Below are 17,709 nucleotides of genomic sequence, written 5' to 3'. Positions count from 1 at the left end.
TATGGGTCATAAGTCGAGAACTACTTGTATTGCTTGTTGGTGTTGACGGAGCTGGTATTATCGGAAAGGATGATGGTTTAAACAGGAGGATTTAAGGATCTGGGTGAGCAAAGCTCAGTCTTTGCATGCAGAAATCCTAAATCAGGAGTGTCAAACTCAATTTCATTGAAGGCCGCATCAGGATTGTGTTTGACCTTGGAGGAGCAGGGGGCGTGGCCAAGGTGGGTGTGGCCAGCTCAGTGGTGAAACGTAAAATTTGTTACTACCGGTTCTGTGGGCGTGGCTTGGTGCGGGGGGGACGGGTTAATGTGACTGGGTGGGCGTGGCCAACTTTTTAATTTTTTTACTTTTAAAAGCATTTTTTCTACAACCTTAAGAGGTTGCAGAAAAAAATGCTTTTAGAAGCCTCTGACGATCAGGCAACTCAGCTGGGATCGCCAGAGGCTTTTAAAGGCATTTTTTTTTCTACAACCTCTTCAGCCGAAGAGGTTGCAGAAAAAAATGCTTTTAGAAGCCTCTGAAGATCCCAGCTGAGCCGTGCGATCATCAGAGGGGTTTTTTTAAAACTTTTTAAAGCATTTTTTTCCTGCTTTTAAAAGTTTAAAAAACGCCTCTGATGATTGCACAGCTCAGCTGGGCATTGGGGGGGCACAGGGATTTTTGCTACCGGTTCTCTGAACCACCCGCCGCCATCGCTACCGAATCGGGTGATCTGGTCCGAACCGGGAGCATTTCACCCCTGGGCCAGCTCGATACCATTCGTATGGGCGGTGCCTGTGGTGGCCGGAGTGCTTTGGCAGTGAAAATGGAGCTTGGCCCTCCCAAGCTCCATTTTCAGTCGCAGAGGGTGGCCAGAGGCCATTGCAGCTGAAAATGGAGTTCGGTTGGCAGAGGCACCACTGGCCGGTCCTTTGCTGTTTCCACAGCAGCCCTGTGGGCTAGATCTAAGCATCCTGCAGGCCGGATCCTTGAGTTTGACTCCCCTGTCATAAGTGTAGCAGGCACACTTTGTAAAAGAAAGAGGATCCAGCGGTAGCATTTCTTTGTAAAAGAAAGAGCAGATGGAAAAAATAATTATAAGAAATCCCAGAATGTTCTTTCTACAGTTGAGTGGACCATGGGAAGATGCCTTCTATGACCTCATATACACTATAGGTGTTGATTATTGCCATTTCTTTCTTTCCCAATTTCATCCTGGTGGTTTTTTCCCCTCATTTGTCTTACTCACCCCTTGCCGTACAATATACCCCTTTTTTCTTGTCTCCCTACTCTCTCTCCAAGCATAGGAACCTAATCTTACTTCCCTTCATTTTTTTAAAACAAAAAGCATTTAAATGCACAACAGAACAAAATTGTCATCACAACCAGAATTTTTTTATTCATTTGGAGCATCACGTGAGGAAGGATATGATGATGGATTGAGACAGGACCTCCATTTTCTTTTTAAAGATAATGTAAATGAAATTTGGGAACCAGCAAGGATGCAGGATACAAGATACCGCTGAACTAGAGTAGAGAAGATGACCGCGTGGGCTTGGAATCTCCCCTGGGCTACTCCAGCTGGGTGGGCGTGGCCATGATGGGCTTGGCCTAGTCAGCCTCCTGCACCATGGTGGAGGGGGTGTTTTTGCCCCCCCTGGGCTCTGGAGGCTTTGCTCAAGCTTTCGGGAGGGTGAAAACAGCCTCCCCAGGCTCCGGCGGCCCCCTCCAGCGCTCCTGAACTTCCGGTAGGCCCATTTTTCACCCTCCCCATATTATGGAATTCTAGGAACTGACACGGAATTCCGGGATCAAACAGAAAAGGTTTATTGCACAAGGTTCAGTGGCAACACAAGAAGCAAAAACTGAACCTCGAAGGGTTCTGGTGCAGTTACTCTTATACATACTTTTGACATCTTATTTATTTATTTATTTATTTATTTATTTATTTATTTATTTATTTATTTATTTATTAGATTTTTATACCGCCCCCTCTCCCGAAGGACTCGGGGCGGTGAACAGCCAAAGTTAAAAACATACAATATAAACAATTAAAATACGTTTAAAACAGAATTAAATCTAAAATGGCTCCCCAATTTAAAATGCCTTACCCATACCCCTATAAAAAGACGAATTTAAAATTTAAAAATTTAAAATTTCCACATTTAAAAAGGGGGAAGATTTAGGCCAGGCCAGCTTGATAAAATAGAAAGGTCTTAAGCGCGCGGCGGAAGGTGCGCAGATCCGGGATCCTATGTATCTCCGGGGGGAGCTCGTTCCAAATCGTAGGTGCCCCCACAGAGAAGGCTCTCCCCCTAGGGGCCGACAGCCGACATTGTTTGGCCGACGGCACCTGGAGGAGCCCCTCTCTATGGGAGCGTACTGGCCGGTGGGAGGCTATTGGTGGTAGCAGGCGGTCCCGTAAATAACCAGGTCCTAAGCCATGGAGCGCTTTGAAGGTGATAACCAGAACCTTGAAGCGCACTCGGAAGACCACCGGGAGCCAGTGCAGCTCGCGCAGGAGAGGTGTCACATGGGAACTCCATGTCGCTCCCATCACCACCCGCGCGGCCGCACTCTGCGCCAGTTGGAGCCTCCGAGTGCACCTCAAGGGGAGCCCCATGTAGAGAGCGTTGCAGTAATCCAGACGAGAAGTAACGAGGGCATGAGTGACTGTGTGTAGGGAGTCCCGATCTAGATAGGGACGCAACTGGCGGATCAGGCGAACCTGATGAAAAATCCTCCCGGACACGGCTGTCACATGCTCTTCTAACGACAGCCGTGAATCCAGGAGGACACCCAAGTTGCGAGCCCTATCCGTGGGGGCCAATGATTCGCCCCCAATAGTCAGCGATGGCATTAGCTGACTATATATTATGATTGGTTACAGTTCTGACAGCCCACAGCCCCTCCCCCCTTGTTGCTACACCATACTCTTTAGCTAGCCTTCCTTTGTTTCTTAAGCAGGAAACTCCATGTGGGTTAGTTCTGCATTTTGACATAAGTGCCTCTGCGGTTTGAATTCTTGAACTCTCCAACTTTAGAATGGTGAGCTAACCTGTGGTTTGAGTTGTCACTGCGTTTTTGTATTTACCAGATGAGCTCTTATTTTTGAACTCTAAGACTTACCGTAGCTGATCAGAGCTCTTATCTTTAAGCTAACTGCGCATGTCCACATTCTTTCACTTTCTTCTATCTTTCTTTGTTCTCCGGCCAAGAGAGGTCCAGCAGGAACGATGCCAAGATGTAATTAATTAGCTAGTAAGATGTTTTTATTTCTTTATAATAAAATGTGTTTATTAGAATATATCTCGGTTTTATTTTCTTAAAGTATACTTCAAGGAAAGGTCAGAATCCATTCTCTAATCAAGGTGCAATTACCCAAAAGCAGAATGGGATTAATTGCCACCCTGACACGAGTAACCTTGCGGTTTAACTTTTTGAACCCAGTATTTGTCTCTTATATTTACTAGTTAAACGGGCCCTTCAGAGATCCTCTAGGCTGACCCTATATTATTTCACTTTTATATCCAATTTCATTATTCTATATTACCTGAGCCTCTGCATCCACGCTGCAGTTATCTGCACCCAAAACAGGCCGCGTGGGGAGTCCTGGAAGGGGAGGGGCAGGGTGGGAGGGGCCAGCCAGGAGTGAGATTTGGGGGTTCTCTGAACTGCACAGAATCTTAGCTAGAGGTTCTCCCGAACCCCGACAAACCCCCAGCACCCCACCCCTGCCAGTAGGCAAAGTTAATAGTTTTCCTTCATAGCAACCATTTTGCAAAATACATATTCCATGGTCTTTTAACACCTCAAAGAGGATTGGAGGGGATGCTCTGGCTGAACCCCCATTTATTTTTGCATGTTCATTTTGTCCACTGAATTGACTCCTCTGATGGTGGTGTTTTTTTTAGCTTGGTTTCAGTGTGGACAAATAGAGATCAACTTTAAGTTATTTCTAACAGTTTGGGGAGTAGGAACAGGTGATGTGGAAGTGGCTTAAGGAATGGCAGCATCTGGAAACAAAGAGAGACGGTTAAGTTATGTGCTTTTTTTACAAAAAAAAAATTAAACCTTTTGTGGCTGTTTCTTAATCAGTTTTCTTCAGGGTCAGTTGCTAAAAGTATCTCATGGAACTTGATATAGTTGATTTGATCATCTCTACTGTTTGGTTTTACCTCCATCTCACCACTTGCTTATGCTATTGGCTGACATTTTATTTTTCCAGAGTGTCCCAATCATTGTACTCATTCTCTGTCTGCCTTTTCATCCATCCTGTCAGAGTGGCAATCAGCCCCGTTACCTTCCTGGGGTAATTGCCTGAGTTAGAGGTGAATCGTGGCATTTTCCTTGTGTATACTTTTTGCAAGAAAAATAAACCCAAAGATATATTTTCTAAGAAAAAATCATTTATTTGTTATAAAGAAAATAAAACATCTTACTATCTAAAATAGTTACATTTTGGCAAAGATCCCAGCCACCTCTTCTTGGCCGGACCTCTCCTGGCAGGAGAACAAAGTGTAGGAAGTTAGCACCCACCCCTTTCTGGAAGAGTGAAATATTTTAGGAAATATGAAAAAGGCAGAATATTATATTTCCTGGATGAGAAATGGAGAAGCATATTTTACAGACAAAGCAGCTCCTACCTTCCTGCCCCCCCCACTTTGTCAATGGGCCATTAAGACCAGTCTATTCTACATAACAAAGATCTGCCTCCTTCAAGCAGAGCCATTGTGGGAATTGCCAAAGATCCAACAAAGATAGGATTAGCCCTCTACAGAATAGCAGTAGAAACTCACCACATGTGACCTGGGAAGCACATGTGACCATCAGCCAGCAAGGCTAGCTAAGACCCCAACCCCCTGGGAGTCTGACAACCAATCAGGATACTCTTTCAGGGCCCCAAGAAATGCAGAGCCAGAGAGAGTATAAAAACCCAAAGGATTTACTGTATCTCCCTTTTTCTGTTCAGGAACTCAAGCCATGTGATCCTGTCCACCATTAAACCATCTTTCCAAGCAGTCTCCATGTTTCCAGTGCCTTTTTCCCCACTTGGAGCAGAACCTAGAAGGATGTTTCTTCCAACAAAAGAAAGAGTAGAAGAAAGTGAAAGAATGTAGACATGCGCAGTTAGCTTACTGATAAGAAACTTGGCAAGCTACGGAAAGTCTGAAAGTCCAAAAATAATGGCTCATCTGGTAAATACAGAAAACGCAGTGACACATCCATCTATCCATTTTTCCATCTATCTATCAAAAACAAAGGAGCTTTTAATAAGATTTGCAGGCAAGTCCGGAAGGGCTTACCATTTAAGTGAGCAATGAATAAAATTCAGTGTTAATTTAAAACAATAAGGAAATCAAGTAGCTAAATGAGAAAACAACCCTGCTCACTCTTGCTAGTAAAAGTTGCTGAGATTGAAAAGTGTGAAGAGCTGTAGAAGTTGCAAAATGTATGACATAAACTGTTAAACCTGTGGATTTTTCAGGGTGTCTCCTTTTGTAGAGCTTTTATTTAAAAAAAATGTAGAGTTCTAGCCAGGCGTTCGCTCTGGGAGTTCGCAGGGGTTCGGGAGAACCTCTAGCTAAATGTCAGCATTCCAGCGCTGACATATGAAAGGAGAGGAGAACTTTTGCCTACTTAATTCCTTTGAAGATTCTGTTTCTTTGGAGATGGGAGGAGGGGGGACATTCCTGTGATCTGATGGAGATGGGATGAGGAGAGTGGCTTGGAAGATAGCCAATGAGATGCAGAGAATTGGGGATCGGAAAGGGAGGGCTTGGGGGGCAAAGGTCAGTGCTGACCGCGAAAGAGCCAGGGACAGATCACTATGCTCAATAAAGAGAAAATTTCCTCAAAGATCGGCAGTTTGGAAATTCATTTATTTTGAGATAGCATCGAAACCTGACACTAAGCTTCTGTGCATTTCAGAGAACCCTCAAATCCCACTCCTGGCTGGCCCCACCCACCCCGCCCCTCCCACGAGTCCCCACGCGGCCCGTTTTGGATGCAGGTAAGTGCAGGGTGTATGCGGAGGCTCAGAGAGGGCAAAAAACGGGCCTACTGGAAGTTTGGTAGGGCCTTCGGAGCCTGGGGAGGTCATTTTAGCCCTCTCAGAGGCTCGAGGAAAGCCTCCAGAGCCCAGGAAGGGCAAAAAGTCCCCCTCCCCGGGTGGTGCAGGAGGCCAACTAGGCCACACCCACCATGGCTAAAAGTTTTGAAGCCCACCCCTGGTTCTAGCCATCTCGGCTGGGATAACAGTAGGATAAATACAATCCAAAATTCTTCCTGTGACCCTTCATGAGGAGATATGCCTACCTCAGCTTTCCAAAACTGTGTGCAGTGAATACAAGGGAAGACACTAAGATAATTGATAGGTAATGTAGGAGATGAACAGGCTGAGCCTGAGGGAGGGGTCAAACACGTCATTAGTCATGAGTCCCTTCATGCCCACAAGAGATCCAAGTCCAGCCCACCTTGAATTCCATTGACTCTCATCTACCACCAGTTTGCTTGGACCATTAGTAGTTTAGTTCCTTGTAGAGAGAGCTTAAGCTTGTAATAAACCTTTACGGGTAGTCCTCAATTTACATAAGACCACGACTGAACCCAATATTTCGGTTGTTAAGTGAGACATTTGTTAAGTGACTTTTGCCCCATTTTACAACCTTTCTAGCCTCTGTTGTTAAGTGAATCACTGCAGTTGTTAAATTAGTAACACAGTTATTAAGTGAATCTGGTTTCCCCATTGACTTTGCTTGTCAGAAGGCTGCCAAAGCTTTTTCACATGAGCCGTTCACTGCAACTGCCATAAATGTGAGTCAGTTGTCAAGCATCCAAATTTTGAACATCTGACCATGGGGATGCTGCAACAGCGGTAAGCGTGAAAATGGTCATAAGTCACTTTTTTCAGTGCCGTTGTAACTGAATAGTCACAATGAACTGTTGTAAGTTGAGGACTACTAGTATAACCATTTGAACTACCAGGATCTCCTGATTTCCCTGGTCCTTGACAAATAATCGTCTATTCCCCTTCCTTTTTCTCAATGTATACAATTCAGTTTACCTGTCAGGTTTCGAGGTCATCTCAAATAAATTGCATTTCAAACAAAGCCTTTGATGAGAAACTCCCATTTATTAAGCACGACATTCTAACTTCGACTCCATCGCAGCCAACACTGACTTCCAGACCCCAAACCCTCCCTTTCCGTTCCCCACTCCTCTGCACTCATTGGCCATCTTCCAAGTCACTCTACCTCTAATCTACTGCTCCAGCTCAAAGGAATTTCCCCCCTCCCATCCCATCTCCTAGGGGATATTATCTCCAGGGAAAATAAGTAGGTGAAAAGTCAAACGTCCCTTTCCAGACGCCTCCGCTTCTCCTTCTTATGTCAGCACTAGAGTAAATGCAGCTTGAAGTGCTGAAATCACCATATTTTTCGGAGTATAAGACGCACCTTAAAGCGGGTGGAAATGTTGGTGTGTCTTATACACTGAATACAGCCTTTTTGGGCCTCCCGAAGCCCCACCCCACTCGTTCCATTTTTGTGAAAAACAGGCCTGTTTTTTGCCCAATTTTTCTCAAAAATTGGGGCATTTTTGCCCGCCCCCAGCCCCCAGGAGCACTCTGCAGGCCTCCCAAACCCTCTGTGCGCCTCATTTTTCACAAAAACAGGGCACGCAGAGCAGTGGTGGGTTTCAAAAATTTTTACTACCGGTTCTGTGGATGTGGCTTGGTGGGTGTGGCATGGCTTGGTGGGCATGGCAGGGGAAGAAGGTTACTGCAAAATTCCCATTTCTTTCCGATCAGCTGGGACTCGGGAGGCAGAGAATAGATGGGGGCGGGGCCAGTCAGAGGTGGTATTTTCCGGTTCTCCGAACTACTCAAAATTTCCGCTACCGGTTCTCCAGAACTGGTCAGAACCTGCTGAAACCCATCTCTGGCGCAGAGGGTTTGGGAGGCCTGCAGAGCAGTGGTGGGATTCAGGTAATTTAACAACCGGTTCTCTGCCCTAATGATTTCTTCCAACAACCAGTTTGCCAAACTGCTCAGAAAGTTAACAACTGGTTCTCCTGAATTGGTGCGAACCAGCTGAATCCCAGTGCTCATGAGGGCCAGGGAGAGCAAAAACCTTTTTTTTCTTACTTACCTCTTCGAAATCTTGGTGCATCTTATACACTGGTGCGTCTTACAGTCCAAAAAATATGGGTAGTTTCAAAAATACAAAGTACTTATATTCTGCCTTTTTTCAAGGATTTCTGCTCTCAAATATTCTCACCCCTGCAAACGCTGAGAGGGCGGACCTGCAAATATCCTGCCATTCAGGATTTCTAGAGCCGTGTGGAGCGCCTGTAAGCAATTTCCATCTTTAAATGGGAAATGGGGGAGTGAAAAGAAGCAATCGTATCCATGCGCTACCCTTATCTTGACATCTGGCAAAACCTAACAGTTGGGATCTCCTAGACTTTCATTCTGCGGCTTTAAGCAAATAAATTCTGTCATTCTGTGAAACCAAATCCGGTGGCAGATGATGAAATGATAATCCAAAGCACCCAACTTCCAAAACAAAGTTGGGAGAGCTGGTTTTAATTAATGCTGTTGGAAAGGAGCGCTTTATGATGTGAGAACAAACCCCCAAAGCCACATGTATCCCTTGTAAAGGCTGTCGGAGCAACTAACTGGTGGATTTTTAGCATATATTTTTATGATAATGTGCACATATTTGCACTATCTACCTGGTCACTGAACAGCCGATTCCAACAGAAGCAAAATCCTTCATTTGCTTCCATAATAAACCCGGTGTTAAACTGTATCTGTTGGCATTTAATTTTGAGACACCTCTTCCTGCATTTTTCTTTCTTTTTTTAGTTTTCATTTGATTTAATGAAAGATAGTTTATTTTACACATTCTTTCTAAGAGAAGTGAATTGAAGTGCTCATGCCTGGAAAGTGCAAAAAGACCCAGTAAGATGCACATAAATATCCTGCCTCTGACAGGGGTCTCCAGCAGGGGTGGGTTCTAAATTTTTTTACTACCGGTTCTGTGGGCGAGGCTTATTTTGTGGGTGTGGCTTGGAGATCATGTGACTAGGTGGGCGTGGCTAGCTGGTCAGAGTCATTTCTGGAAGGTCCTCGCACGTATGACCAGTCCGCGCACTTACGACCCGACTCATTTGTTGGCTTTTAACACTGATCAGCTGTAGGGCGGCCCTTTGAAGCCCCGCGGCAAGAGTTTAAACAGTTTTTTTCCCTCTAGTCATCAGCTGGGACTCAGGAGGCAGCAATAGATTGGGGGTGGGACCAAATAAAAGATAAGAATAACATGGGGGGGGAGGGTGGGGGGGGGAGAACCGGTTCGGTGATGTCATATCGATGTAAAAAAGATGTGGAGACTCTAGAATGAGTGCAGAGAAGAGCAACAAAGAGAATTAGGGGACTGGAGGCTAAAACATATGAAGAACGGTTGCAGGAACTGGGTATGTCTAGTTTAATGAAGAGAAGGATCAGGGGAGACATGATAGCAGTGTTCCAATATCTCAGGGGTTGCCACAAAGAAGAGGGAGTCAAGCTATTCTTCAATGCACCTGAGGGTGGGACAAGAAGCAATGGGTGGAAACTAATCCAGGAGAGAAGCAATTTAGAACTAAGGAGAAATTTCCTGACAGTTAGAACAATTAATCAGTGGAACAACTTGCCTCCAGAAGTTGTGAATGCTCCAACACTGGAAGTTTTTAAGAAGATGTTGGATAACCATTTGTCTGAAGTGGTGTAGGGTTTCCTGCCTAAGCAGGGGGTTGGACTAGAAGACCTCCAAGCTCCCTTCCAACTCTGTAATTCTATTGTTTGTATTGTTTCTAAATGGTGTGCATGTGCATTGCTTTTCCCAACAATACCAACAGTATTTGCCGTTACCTCCTGAGACTTTTAATTTTAATTTAAGTTGTGATTTCCTAGGATATGGAAAACCCCAAGATTTCCTGGTGATCTTCCGTCTACAGGATATCCTAGGCTGCCCCAACCTTGCTTACTGTTGTCAACAGCAGCCGAAGTCAGCTAGATAACGCCTCCTGAATTGGTGCCCAGAGCTTGGCTCCAGGGAATCATTATATTTATCGTTCCTGTTCCTCTGGGTGATGCACAGGAGGGAGATACAGTTACCTGTGTGATACCCAGCAATATTTCCCCAGAGGATTTGCAGAAGCCCTGGGAGTGGAGAGCATTTTAATTGGGAAGGCAGTGAAGAACTAAACCCCATTCTTCTTTGCTCTGGTATTATATTGTAAACATACACCAAATGTACCAGACCAGAGATCCTGATCAGTTTCCATCAGGTTATGACTCAACGGGCTTTCATTTTTGATCAATATAGGTAGTCCTCGACTTACGACCACCGTTGAGCCCAACATCTCTGCTGTTGAGTGAATCCCCGCAGTTCATAAGTTAAGTGACCCGGTTGTTAAGTGAATCTGGCTTCTCCCTTGACTTCGCTTGTCGGAAGGTCACAAAAGAGGATCCCGTGACCCAGCAACGGTCATAAGTGTGAACCAATTGCCCAGCATCTGAATTTTGATCACGTGACCATGGGGATGCTTCAAACCATGAACAATGGGCATAAGTCACTTTTTTCAGTGCTGTTGTAACTTGGAACCATCACCAAGTGAACTGATGTAAGTCGAGGACTAAAGGTAAAGGTTCCCCTCGCACAAATGTCATACTCGTTCCCAACTCTAGGGGCCGGTACTCATCTCTGTTTCAAAGCTGAAGAGCCAGCGCTGTCCGAAGACGTCTCCGTGGTCATGTAGCCGGCATGACTAAACCCCAAAGGAACACGGAACGCTGTTAACTTCCCACCAAAGGTGGCCCCTATTTTTCTACTTGCATTTTTTACCTGCTTTCGAACTGCTAGGTTGGCAGAAGCTGGGACAAGTAATGGGAGCTCACTCCATTATGCAGCACTAGGGATTCGAACCGCTGAATTGCCGACCTTTCGATCAACAAGATTGAAGAGCCTTGGTAGTACAGTGGTCTAAGGCACCCTGTTATTAAGCTGGTTATGAAGACCAGATGCCTGCAATTACTGCAGGTTCGAATCTTGCCAAGGCTCAAGGTTGACTCAGCCTTCCATCCTTTCTAAGGTAGGTAAATTGAGGACCCAGTTGTGGGGGCAATAAGCTGACTTTGTATAAATATACAAAAGGATGAAGGCTATTGCTTAGCGCATTGTAAGCCGCCCTGAGTCTCCGGAGAAGGGCGGCATATAAATCAAATTTAAAAAAAACAAAAAAAAAAAAAACCAAGCTCAGCGTCTTAGCCACTGAGCCACCGTGTCCTAAATCGAGGACTACCTTTCTAGGAGAAAAAGGAAACTCCTGTAGAAGTTTAGAAAACATTCTAAAATCATTTATCTCCCTTCACTAAAAAATATTTGCTCTGCAGCCTCAGATGAGTGCAGATTTTTATATACTGCATATGTGCAACTGCTCCCAATGGTGTCTCGGAGCACAGATTTACTAATCCAGGGAGATGTTATATTTGGATGAGTTGTTTTCAAACTTTCTGCCTTGGGGGAATCCACGTTGGCTTGTCTGCAAAGAAAACCCCTGCACACTGGCTAAAGAGAACATCTGCGTGGCAAAGACTTATGGGAAGGCCCGCTAAAGTCCACTCCGTTCCACCAGGCTGAAAGCAGACTTGAAAAATGAATGGTGCCCACTTTGCATTGGCTGAAAAAGCAGACATTCAACCTGTCCTCGCAGCTCCTTGTCCCTGTGTAACATCAGTACATTAAACAGGATCTTATAACCTTATTATATGGTCATTTCTGTTTTTCAATATCTATTTCCAAAAACCTTGAAATCAAAGTGCTCCTTTAATAAGCCCTGTAGATTTTAAGGGGGCCTTTTGTAAGCAAAAGTAAACCTGGAACTTTCCACTTGTTTTCATAGCACCCCCGGCCCACTTCTTTTACATGAGGCACTGCAGGATCTGTATAAATCAGGAGTCTCCAACCTTGGCAACTTTAAGACTTGTGGACTTCAACTCCCAGAATTCCTCAACCAGCTTCACTGGGAGTTGAAGTCCACAAGTCTTAAAGTTGCCAAGGTTCGAGATCCCTGGTATTGTTCTGCCCCAGTTACAGACCCCAAAGAATACAGCACACACAAAGTTTGTACAAAACTTAATTTACTAAAATAACTCAGTCTTTATCAAAACAAAGGCTGTTAATAAACTTTTTTAACAGCCTACAAGAAACCAGAGATAAAGTAATCACATTCTTACTAAAGTTGACAGAAAACCCAGAAGCAATTTTGCAGAGAATCCAGACGTGAAGTAGAGTGAACTAAAGTTGTTCCCTACAAATTGCTTCAGTTGGCGTTCCTCCTTAAATAGGCTAAGGGAGTGCCAATTAGCCCCAAGCCTTACTCTCGAGGAAACCTCTTCCTGAGGAGCCACTCCTGCCTTTTGGCAGCTCTGCGCGCCCGTGCATCGAGAAGAGGCTCCTCCTCTTCTTCCTCTTCACTTATGGAAGCTTCTGGAGGTTCTGAAGGTCCTGGCTGATCCCCGCCTCTGGTACCACATCTTCTCCAGCCTCCTCATTGTCCGACTCGAGTGCCAGCTGCACAGGCTGCTGGCGCAGCACCACACCAGCCTCCTCGCTGTCAGAGTCAGCTACAATCCACACAGGCTGCTGACGGGCCACAACAGGTATAAATTGTTTCCCTGTCTTTTTATGGATTCAATTTGCCTCTGTAAGTATCTTGGAAAACATTCAGTGGTGCACCACTTGAAAATAGCTAACAATGCTTGGCAAGTCATTATTTTTTAATAGGTTTAGGGCTACAGGTAGTCCTTGATTTATGACCAAACTTGGGACCAGAATTTTCACTGCTAAGCAAGGTGATTCTTAATTGAGTCATGCCCAATTTTATCTTTTTGTTGCCCTGCAATTGTTAAATAAAACCATGCATTCTCTATGTGAACCTGGCTTTCTTCATTGACTTTGCTTGTTGGAAGAGAACTGGGAAAGTCACAAATGGGGATCGTATCACTTCGGGGTGCTGCAACCATGGTAAATATATGCTGGTTGCCAAACATTCAGATTTGGATCACGTGACTGTGAGAATGCTCAGTGAATGAAGGCGAAATATGTCTCATGGGATAATGTTGCAGGATCCAATCTGGGTCGGTCACCGGGACCAGAGATTTTGTCTTCCAAGCTTCAGAGCCCAAATCTGAAAGCTCAGAAGACAAAACCTGTGGTCCCGGTGACTGACCCAGTTTGCATCCTGCAATGCATGTAAGTATAGTGTTGTGGCTCCGTTATCTGAGCCTGTGTCATCGGCAGGAGAGGACTCCGAGAGTGAAGGAGAGGAGTTGGCAAGGCCTCCCTCTCCAGGACCCTCCTCTCTGGCAATGCCTTCGGTGTCCACCAAAGGGCAAGAGATAGGGCCAGGGCCAAGCACGTCCATGCAGCCACAGATGGACAGTGATGAGGGAAATGAGTCTTGGCTGGATCTACGCCAGCGTCGCAGAGATAACAGAAGAAAGGGCATGCCCGAGATTAGGCTGAGTCACTGGACCACACCCCACAGGATATAAAAGGGAGCGTGGTGGCCAGTCAAACCTTGTGACGAACAAAGCTGAAAGCTTCCACGCCATTCTGCATTGCTGGACTTTTGCTATAAACTGGATTATCTCTGGACTTGATTGTAATTATTGAGCTGTTTCTTTTGATGTATCAGAAGTGGGGAGAAGTTATCTCTCCTCTTTGTAAATAATAAACTCTTGGCAGGCAGCCACTAGGTTGTTGCCAAGTTCCGTTATCATAAGGAAAAGGATTTTGCCGGCTGGTTTGGTCTTTAACTCTTGAACGTCTGTTGGTGTGTGTGCGTGTGGTTGGGGACAGAACATATAAGAGTTGACTAGCCTGAGCCTGAGGGAGGGGTCAAACATGTCATAAGTCACGAGTTCCTGCATGCCTGCAAGTGATCCAAGTCTAGCCCACCTTGAATGCTTCTTATCTCCCGCTCATTTCCCTTAACCATCAGTTGGTCAGATTCTTGTAGACAGCTTAAGTTTGCAATAAATCTTTATTCTCATTTAAATCTCCTGATTTCCCTGACACTTAACAGTAACTGTAAAAACTGGTCATAAATCACTTTTTTCAGTACCATGGTAATTTCGAATGGTCCCTAAACAAATACAGTTAGTCCTCAACTTACAACCACAATTGAGCCCAAAATTTATTTTGCTAAGTGAGAAATTTGCCACATTTGTTAAGCGAATCACTGCAGTTGTTAAATTATTAACAGGGTTGTTAAGTCAATCTGGCTTCCCCATTGACTTCGCTTGTGAGAAGTTTGCAAAAGGGGATCACATGACCCCAGGACTCTGCAACTGTCATAAATGTTTTTTTTAAAAAAATTATTAAACATTTTTTTAAAAAACAAAAGAAAGCTTTAACACTTTTCTCTTTTCAACAGTTTCGCGTAAGTAAAGAATTTCTTACTTATACATTTTTTCTCCCTTACTCTAATGTGTCCTTTGTACATATACTTCTAATATTACTTTATTTACTTACATATATACATATAAATACCCATGTACACAATTTCATTTCTACAGTTTTTGTTTCCTCATATTTGCTATTGTACTTCTACTCCTATTTAGTCCATTATTTAATTTTTCCTTGCCTTTTATTTCTCTCCTCTAGCCATTCATACCATTTCTTCCACACTAAGTAATAACTGTCATAAATATGAATCAGTTGTCAAGCATCCGAATTTTGATTAGGTGAGCATGGGAATGCTGCAATGGTCAGAAGTGTGAAAAATAGTTATAAGTCATTTTTTCAGTGCTGTTGTAACATCAAACAGTCCCTAAACGAACTGTTTTAAGTCAAGGACTACCTGCAGTTGTAAGTCAAGAACCAGGAGGCAGATTGATTCATGGATACTATTAAATTTCCAAGGCACTCCTTGAAATTACAACCATAAATCACAGTTAAAACATTTGTTATCAAGTCAAAGATAGTTATACATTTAATAAAACAAATAATTAAAATTAAAATTAAAAAATAAAAGTTAAAAATTAAAATGGTGCAATAATCCAAATGCCGAAGATGCAACAATCATTAATTGCTATTGATAAAGAATAGCAGATAACAGCATCCTAATAACCACCAAATGTTCTCCAGAGCAGGGGTCTCCAACCTTGGCAACTTTAAGACTTGTGGACTTCAACTCCCAGAGTTCCTCAACGAGCTTTGCTTTGCTGGCTGTTTTGCTGGGTGTTGAAGTCCACAAGTCTTAAAGTTGCCAAGGTTGGAGACCCCTGCTCCAGTGGAACCCCATTTTAACAAACTCCAGAATTTTTGTAACTGATGGAGTAAGGGTCACTTCCAAGCAGAGAGGATTCCATTACTTCAGGTCTACAATTAAAATGTATCTCCTCTTGGCCTCCATTCCTTTTTTGTTAAAGAGCTTCTCCCAGGATGAATGTGCTGAATGCACCAATCCTGATTTTTGAGGCACAAAGCTATAGAAGATTTTCTAGATCAAAATCTTAGGCAGCTGATTTTAAAATTTTCTGTATTAAATGTATTAGTGTGATGTTATTCGGCAGAGCTCTTTGTGTGTTATTTTACTTTAAAATGCCAAAGTATCTTGGCTGACTTGTCATTATAGTTTAAAATAGGAAAAAAACATATTTTATCCACCTCCCCATCCCTGCTGAGAATGAAAGAGGAGATGCATAGATCTCTAGATTAAAAATCTCCATTGAAAGTTCAAATCTACAAAATAAGGCATGTTATTTGTTTTATATGCATAAGAGAGACTGGACCACTCTAGAAATGATGCTAGGTATTAATTGGGTAGCAAATCACTGCAGAGACACAAAACTTTAATCCTTTTTAATCTGAAAAAAAGTTATTCTTACATCCATTGCATCTTAAATTAAATAAAAACAAGGAGGGTAACATATATTAACCAGATCCCTGAGATGGTGCTTTAGATTTGTTTTTTGTTTTGGTGAACCATCAGACTGAAATAATATCTGTATTTTTTTTTTAGTTTGCCCCCAAATTAAAGTGATTAGAAATTTATTTTTATTTGGAAGAATAAACATTGAAAATTTAGTAAAAAGTGAAAGTTTTACATGAGAAATCAGACAGATCCAGAACTATGCACACACATACAGTAGTGGCCAAAATTGTGGAAACCTTTTGGGAAAAGTGTATTTTTGATGTTTGATGGCTAATAACACCATTTTTTTTTTTTTTGAGTTTCATGTTAATCATATTCCACTGCTGGAATGGCCTGAGAATAGCCCAGACCTTAACCCAATTGAAAATCCATGGAGCCGGCTAAAGAAACTTGTTAGTCAGAACTGACCTAGCAATAAAACCCAGTTCATAGAAGCCATCATTCAATCTTGGTTTCACATTATAACAGCTGCAGAACTAAAAGACTTGGTTCACTCCAAGGGAAGACATTGTAAGGCCGTCATTCATGCTAAAGGTTACCCAAATAAGTATTAACTGACATGGTGATCATTTTTGTATATTTCATTTTTTCTACGTGTTTTACTTTTCTTCTTTATACTGTAACTGCTATTCTAATAGCACATCCTTCATAAAAGTTATTGCATTACATTCTTGATTAAATTAAATTATGTTTCCTTTGATATATAATTTTATGGTACTACTAAAAAAAAAAAGTGGGGCTATTAGCTATTAGAAAATACACTTTTAGAAAATACACTTTCCCCAAAAGGTTTCCACAATTTTGGCCACTACTGTATATACATACAGATTTCAGATTCTCTTTCACATTATGCTGAAACACAATTTAATGTACAATTTAATGGATTTGCCCAGTGTGGTTAGTTCTAAATTACAGTTTGTAATAAGCAGGGACTACACATCACAATCCTGAGCCTCCACGCCTTTAGGAGCTGAGAAGATCTGGCATGGTATATTGGCATATTATGCCAATATACCATGGTCTTAGGAGGTGCTAAAGGTGTGGGAGCTAACCATGGACAGTTGTTTACAAACTGAATGCTTCTTACTTTGAGGAATTGGGTGTGGGTTGTAAACCACTTCTCTGTGGAAGTTGGGAATCTGCACAGATATGTAATAAGTAATAAATCCAATAAACACCGTTAAGCCAAACCAAATAAACTTATTGCCATGCCTAGGCACAATATGGGAACCCAGTCAAGGTGATGGATAAACAAACCATGTTGCTTAGCATGTTAGGCAAACCTAATTATTGTTTATTCAAGGTTAAAATAAATGAGGGGCTTAAGACCAGGAATAAACTCAGCTTGAGTTTAGATGTCAGATGTCAGATAGACATCTGTCTACAAGTAGTCGAGAAAACATTCTGCAAAAAATTCTTCCTGGTGAAATTTCACTTATCTCTCCAAGCAACCACCCACATCCACACACACACCCCTTCTCCTTCTCAGCTCAGCATCTCCTCCTTAACTTTCCAGGAGGTTCTACTTCTCATCCCTAGTGAAAAGCAGCAACAAGTTTGCTCTAGCGGGGGTAAAATAAAACGATTACCCAGGCAAGTTTCTGCCAATTTGGGAAACTCCACTATATGCCTATCGATATACACTGCTCAAAAAAATAAAGGGAACACAAGCAGAAGACATCGGAGATCTGAATGAATGAAATAGCCTTATTAAATACTTTGTTCTTTACATACAGTAGTTTA

This window comes from Pantherophis guttatus, chromosome 9, assembly GCF_059756535.1.
Source record: "Pantherophis guttatus breed Tessera chromosome 9, ASM5975653v1, whole genome shotgun sequence".
Lineage (NCBI taxonomy): Eukaryota > Metazoa > Chordata > Lepidosauria > Squamata > Colubridae > Pantherophis > Pantherophis guttatus.
This window is presented reverse-complemented; position numbering follows the sequence as displayed.